We start from the raw sequence: 7,700 nt of genomic DNA on the forward strand, positions 1-7,700 counted from the left end.
AAACAAACCTTTCCTCACCAGAGTCCGCCATTTCTGAAACAGCAAAATAACAATGATTTCTCTAGGTTTGATAAAATAATAGGCCCAGGGGGCATGTATCGCTCACCTGGATATACCAGGTAGTTTTATTCATCAAATATTTTTGGAATTAAGACTTTAAAAGAAATATGGCCATATCAACTATCTAGATTTTGTCCCCCACCTTCAGCCCCCAGGTAATTTTAAAAGTGGTATGGTGCAGGCATTGGTATTCTACATGATATATGTTATACAAATGATGTACATAACCCCCTCCCATCCCAACCACTAGTACTCCACTCTGGATCTTCTGTGGTTTTTTAGCTCACCCGCAGCGTCCGTCGTCCGTCCGTCAACATTTCCTTTAAAACATAAACAAACAAACCTTTCCTCACCAGAGTCCGCCATTTCTGAAACAGCAAAATAACAATGATTTCTCTAGGTTTGATAAAATAATAGGCCCAGGGGGCATGTATCGCTCACCTGGATATACCAGGTAGTTTTATTCATCAAATATTTTTGGAATTAAGACTTTAAAAGAAATGTGGCCATATCAACTATCTAGATTTTGTCCCCCACCTTCAGCCCCCAGGTAATTTTAAAAGTGGTATGGTGCAGGCATTGGTATTCTACATGATATATGTTATACAAATGATGTACATAACCCCCTCCCATCCCAACCACTAGTACTCCACTCTGGATCTTCTGTGGTTTTTTAGCTCACCCGCAGCGTCCGTCGTCCGTCCGCCAACTTTTCCTTTAAAACGCTACTAGTCCTGAACGGCCAAGTAGATTTTGACTAAATTTGGTCTAGAGTATCCTTAGGCCAAGGGGACTCGGGGGGACGGTGGGTGTGGGCCGAATAGGGGAAATAGAGGTAAAACCTTGAAAATCCTTCTTCTACCGTAGGGATTAAAGGATTTGTTCCATATTTGGTGTGGAACATCCTTGGTTAAAGGGGAACCAATTTTGTATAAACGGTGGGTCTGGCCCCCCTGGCGGCTGAGAGGCGGGGCCCAATATGGGAAATATAGCAAATTCTTTAATATCCTTCTTCTGTAGGAATGAAAGGATTTGTTCCATATTTGGTCTGAAGCATCCTTGGGTGAAGGGGAACCAATTTTGTATACACTGTGGATCTGGCCCCCGAGGTGCCTGAGCCGTGGGGGCCAATAGGGGAAAAAAGCAAATTATTCTTTAAAACCATTCTTCTTCTGTAGGAATGAAAGGACTTGGTCCATATTTGGTGTGGAACATCCTTGGGTAAAGGGGAACCAATTTTGTATAAACGGTTGGTGTGCCCCCCCCCCTCCTGGGACTTGAAGGGCGGGGCAAAATAGGGAAAATATAGGTAAAACCTTTATAATCCTTCTTCTACCATAGGTTTTAAGGGATATTATTATAATTTAGTCTGGAGCATCCTTGGGCAAAAGGGACTCAATTTTGTATAAATGGTGTGTCTGACCCCTCTTGAGGCAGAGAGGCGGGGTCCAATAGGGAAAATAGAGGTAAAACCTTTAAAATCCTTCTTCTACCATAAAGATTAAAGGATTTTATCCTAATTTAGTCTGGAGCATCAAGGGGGCTCAATTTTGTATAAGCAGTGGGTGTGGTCTTCCAAGGGGTAGAAGGGCAGGGCCCANAGACCCTTGTAGGGGCATAGGGGTGGGGCTCTGTTTGAAGTTTGTTCTCTATATCTCAAGTACTGGATGGATCTTTCTGAAATTTCATATGTACTAACAGCACCTACCATGGAGTGCTATATCTTTACTTCATACCAATTACTTTTATTATATTCAGGTGAGCGATACAGGCCCTCTGGGCCTCTTGTTGTTTATAGAGTTAAAGTTACTAGGTATGCACAAAGTTTCAAACAATTAGATCACTGATCAGTTATTTTCATACTTTATTATAAATTTATATATATATATTTGGTATAGCAGGCTATATAACAGAATGATAATATCACAATACTGATTAAATTATTTTGTTATAAGTTAAAATTAAAACAGTTGAGCATCAATCTTTTAGAACTGAACACATGTTCATTTCAAAAAGAATTTAAATCAAATGTTTATTTGAAAACAAGAAACCCCAAATGTATGTGTAACTCAGGTCAGGTATTGCAGATATTGACAAACTGGCCCTGTTTAATATTGTTAGAAGGAAACAGAACTTTGTATGCAACAACCTTTGAATTACTTTTTTCTTATCATGTGTGATACTCATTTTGTCTAAGTTATAATTATGTATATAGTTATTGTGTGTTGTGACATGTGTAAAAAGTGTATATATACTATCCTTGATAAATTTTTAATTTCAGCAATTAGATTTTAGAATATGAATCAAGATATATATATATATATATATAATCAAACTAAATATGTTTTTATTGATATGTCACATTTATGTTTAGATTGGATATTTGATTCCTGGACTCTTTCTTTTGTGGGACTTTTTTTTGAGAACCCATTATATCTCTTAATTAGTTGGCTCATCAAAATGGATGTTTTTAATATATTGATGACAAATATGTTGAATGTGTGCATATTACATTTTATGAACCGAGTTAAGGCATCAATAAATACATGTTTACACTTGATATGTTGTACTTAATACAGATGTTTGAGTGTAAAGAAAAAGTGGATGACTGAACTGTACAGGTAAAATCACAGTTACCAGATGTTCAAAGTGCATCGGCTACACATAATTGTTTTGAGCAAGACTTGGGATGTAAATAAAGGTTGACATGACCTCAACAGGTGTTAGCTATAGATATTGCATTTGTCTATGGATAGTTACAAAAGCAAATGTGAATGTGAATCGCACAGTTAAATACATATTGACACATGTACATATAATTTTCTGTTCAACAGTCAGTAATGATTCAATCAATATCTTTAAACATATGTAATCAAAATATTAGCTTGCTCAGACCACAGGGGTTTGTAAAAAATGTCTTAGATACACACACTTGACTGTCACAGCACATACAAGTATAAACAAATATGCATGTTTAAAATATCCCAAATTCACCTTAAAAATCACTGAATATTATAGCTTTTTGAAATGAAGCCTGATATGTTTATATGCTGAGTGACCCATATCAGTTTAGCATAATATTTGTAACAACCCCCTGTGCTTTGTAATAACCCCCACTCTCTCCCTCAAGTAAAAGTGCAAAAAATACCTTTAATTTGACTTAAGTATCCACGGGTTATATGCTTCGCCGGCAAACACCATAGCAAAGGTGTGTCACTTATGATGACGTAAGAGGCTGATCACTCAGACACATAACATATCTAGGTCCAGGAGTAGAGTCAGTCAGTGTTTACTCAGTAGGCTACATATAGATGCTCTCGGAAAAATGTTGACAAAGGTATCAAAATGATAACATTTCTGCTAATACAAAGCGAATATATGCAACACAACACATTTAACCATATACACAAAAAAACACTTGCATCATAATAATTGTATTAAGAATACAGAAGTTAATAGTCGCACAATATTAGCACTGTTTACATCGGAACGTTGCATACGAGCTCAAACCGGAACTACCGTTGACAGACAGCGCCAATGTTTATTAGCGGCCAACTATAAAGGGACGTAATGCGGTAGGCTACCATTGTAAGTAACATTATATTTGCAATATTACTCCAATACATATACAATTAAGATGAACAACATTACAAATGAACACACGAACGGTTAAGGAGTAGACTGCATGTATTTATAAAAAGGAGACGATTAAAAATGGTATTGAAAGGAAATAAACTGTCCTGATAAAGATAAGCTTTATGCTTACATAATACACAAAGTATATGACCCTTCAGGTCCTTGCAGGCAATTGCCTCCGGGGGTACATCATGATGGAGGAATTGCTGCACCTCCCCCGGAAACTGTCCCCCTTCCTCCAATCTTTAATAATAATAAGTGGCTGGTCGGGGGGTGGTGGTCCACAACAGAAAGTGAAATTCTTTTCACCCCCGGCCAACAACTCATCGTTCATAGTACATGAAAATGCTTCCTCTATTGGCGACACAAGCAAACAAAAATGGAGTCAATCCAGATCTGCATGCTTGTGCCGTTAACAGAGATGATACGAACACAACCAAGCATGTCACACTCCCATGTTGTCTAACATTATGCATACCATAGTTGACGAGGGGTTCCGATAATTGATTGCGCAGCGTACTGATTACTGCGCAAGACAAAAATAGCGACACGTAAGGCCTAAAATAAAATCCTTGAAGGCAATTGCCTCCGGGGGTACATCATGATGGAGGAATTGCTGCACCTCCCCCGGAAACTGTCCCCCTTCCTCCAATCTTTAATAATAATAAGTGGCTGGTCGGGGGGTGGTGGTCCACAACAGAAAGTGAAATTCTTTTCACCCCCGGCCAACAACTCATCGTTCATAGTACATGAAAATGCTTCCTCTATTGGCGACACAAGCAAACAGAAATGGAGTCAATCCAGATCTGCATGCTTGTACCGTTAACAGAGACGATACGAACACAACCAAGCATGTCACACTCCCATGTTGTCTAACATTATGCATACCATAGTTGACGAGGGGTTCCGATAATTGATTGCGCAGCGTACTGATTACCGCGCAAGACAAAAATAGCGACATGTAAGGCCTAAAATAAAATATTGTTTGTTGAGAACTTCTTACTAAGAAATATTTCTTATCTTAATAAAAAGTATAATAAAACAAAAACTCTTCATGTATCATAATACATACCTGTAATTTTCCCATCGTTCATGTCCTTTTTCTGTGGATTTTTGGTGACACAGTTTGCAGAACCCTTCAGAACTGAAAACGCATTTGCACTCCGTTTACCCTGCAACTCTATGCTGTTTTTATTGACATTGATAAATGCCTCAAATTGTGCGTTGCAGAGTTCGAGCGCCTGCATGTCAAGAAAGTATGTGTCTATTGCCTTTTCTTTCAAATATTCACGCAATACACAAACGGACGTGTCGGTAGCTTTAACAGTGTTTCTAGTATCCTTTTGCACCAAGATAGTTTTAAGTTGGTCATCGGAAACATTTCCAAATCTCGACACTGTAGTCTGCCATTTTCTCTCCAGTGAGGCATCGACAATCCGTGCTTCTAATTACTCACAAATAGCAGCACAGGTTACTGGATTGTAATATTCACCTGTGAGGCGCCCGACGGGTTTTTGGACGGTTATATTCACCTCGCGTGCACGGATTCTGTAGGTTTCGGGGTAACATCGCAATATATTTGGACCTATAAGAGGTGTTTTGACTAATCAGCGTGTGGGAAAAGTGAGTTATATAGTAAAATTTAATAGACACCATGTAGTTTGTGTAACCATGTAATAACCGATCTATGTTGAATAAATATTTATTCTCATGAAATAGTGTTGTCTGCGAAATGGCCAATTTACTCATTGACAATTCATGGATCATAATTGGAATTTTGACAGAATTGGTCAAGTCATGCAAGCCCTGCTAGACCTTAAAATTATATAAATATAAAATTAGAAATTGAAACAATTCCAGCTTTTCTGAACTTTTAACTTTAAAACATAACACAAAATAACTACGCTTACAGAAGAAGAACCTCTTCAATGCTTTTCTGTGATGCAGTTGGAACATCACTGCTAGCAAGCATCAAGCCAGCCTTTTTAAACGCAATACCTCACAACATCTATTGATGTGATTTGCATCATCTGAGATTTCATCATTTTCCTCACTTGCATTAGTTTGAGATTGTACAAAAATCTTGAGCACATCCAACATCTGCTGTGTAATATCTTCATGTTTAAGATTGCTTGTCTGGGAAGTGTGACTTTCTATGACAAATGCGTCTTTAATGCCACTTCCAATAGTTAAATCTGAATTCAGCCATTCAGAGAAAAGATGAAGAGTCAATCGTTTAGTGGCACGCTCATGGATCAGACCAAGATTCATTTTTCTCAGTCCTTCAGGTAGAACAGCTGTGTGTGTATCTGAAAGTTGACCTGCCAGAGTTTCCATTGCAGTGGCTGTAAATGGTGTATTAACTTTGTCACAATAACGGTAAAATGGTCTTTTGTTGCCATAATTCATCAACAGGGCAAATTACTTCTCGCTCCATAAGTTCTTTTGCATGTATAACCTTGGCCATATTTACTTTGGCTTCATTCACACTGCCATCCTCTTAGAAACCATGACAACGAACGGGCAGTTGTTGAAATGTGTTCCACGGCAGAGATCTTGCCTTCACAGGTTCTTTAATGAAATTAACCCATATCGTGAGAATGGAACAGTATTTGTCCTAGAGCGCAATATGACTATGACCGCATGTATTGGTGACAGAACAAGATGTTCAGCCCGAGACAAAGAATCCATGAAGAGTGCATATTTATGAGAGGCCTCATCTTCAAAGGTATCAAGTGCCATGAGATTATGTAAACATAATCTGTCCATGGATTCCTAAAATTGACAAATAGCCTATACAAACAGTTGATGGGTTTTGAGAAAATTGGCATTTTAGACTTTTAAATGAGATTCATAACATTTAACCTTCGCCCAGTAACCTTGAATTTGGCAAACATAAGCTTTCACTACTGGCCAAATTACCCATTAATCAACCATGAAAAACCCATGGAAAATACAGCCATTAATTATGGCCCCTTTTAATATCCATTAATTCAGCATGAAATCAAGTTAGTGGCCTATAATTTGAAGCTGAACAATTTAATGGGTTAGTAAAATAGCCATGAAAATTTGAAAAAGTAATGGCCATGAATTCACATGCCATTAATCGGTGGCCCAATTTAATGGCCATAACACATTTTGGAACCAGTAATGGCCATGAATCAAAATCATTTTAATGGTACTTACTTCTACAGCAGAAATCTACTCATGGCCATTAATTTGTTTAAAAACATCAACTTTCTAACATAACTATTAATTATGGCCATTACTATCAGGTGGTGATAGTGAAGTAATGGCCATTAAATACTCATAAGAAGGATTATTTGTAATATTGTATTCTGTAAATTAAAAGCAAGTATAGACAGGTATCTGATCCACAATTACCAAAAACATGTCATTGCAATTTTTTTCTTGCATAATTAAGGTTGATGTTTAACATGTTCTCCCGATCCCAAGATCCGTAGAAGACTATGCCCTGTAGTCAAAAATGTGACATAAAGATTATAATACAATATTTCATCTGTTGTTGATAAGATATGTACCTGAACATTTAGACCACTTCAATTTACAAGTCACAACAGCTAAACTTTGAACAAATGTATTTAAAACTCCCTGAACGTTAAATCATTACATATAATAAACTAACTGTAGTGTAATATACATTCATTAAGATTGTGCACCAATCAGGACAAGTATCTCATATTAATTATGTAAATTGCCGCATGTTTTTGTATAAATTAAACTTAATAACTTTTTTGTTAGCTCACCTGGCCCGAAGGGCCAAGTGAGCTTATGGTAGGGTGTGGCGTCCGTCCGTCGTCCGTCCGTTCGGCGTCAACTTTTTCTCAGTAACCAAAAGGCCGAGGGTGATGATATTTGGCCAGAAGCATACTTGGATGAAGGGCTACCAAGTTTGTTCAAATACATGACCGTGACCCACTCTCAAGGTCACAGGGGTCAAATATGCTAAAACCTTTAAACAACTTTTTCTGAATAACCTAGAG

At 37.6% G+C, this 7,700-nt stretch overlaps 1 long non-coding RNA gene across 1 annotated transcript in view; it reads right to left on the reverse strand.

Moving 5' to 3' along the window:
- Positions 1–3,319, reverse strand: part of LOC110442079 — a 4,803-nt gene extending 1,484 nt beyond the window's left edge. The window contains exons 1-2 of the long non-coding RNA XR_002461985.1: positions 3,209–3,319; positions 404–428 (exon numbers count right to left, since the gene is read on the reverse strand). This is a non-coding gene — a long non-coding RNA (uncharacterized LOC110442079). The remainder of the gene's footprint in view (positions 1–403; positions 429–3,208) is intronic.
- Positions 3,320–7,700: the final 4,381 nt, after the last annotated feature.

The sequence above is a fragment of the Mizuhopecten yessoensis genome, unplaced genomic scaffold (genome assembly GCF_002113885.1).
Source record: "Mizuhopecten yessoensis strain PY_sf001 unplaced genomic scaffold, ASM211388v2 scaffold716203, whole genome shotgun sequence".
Lineage (NCBI taxonomy): Eukaryota > Metazoa > Mollusca > Bivalvia > Pectinida > Pectinidae > Mizuhopecten > Mizuhopecten yessoensis.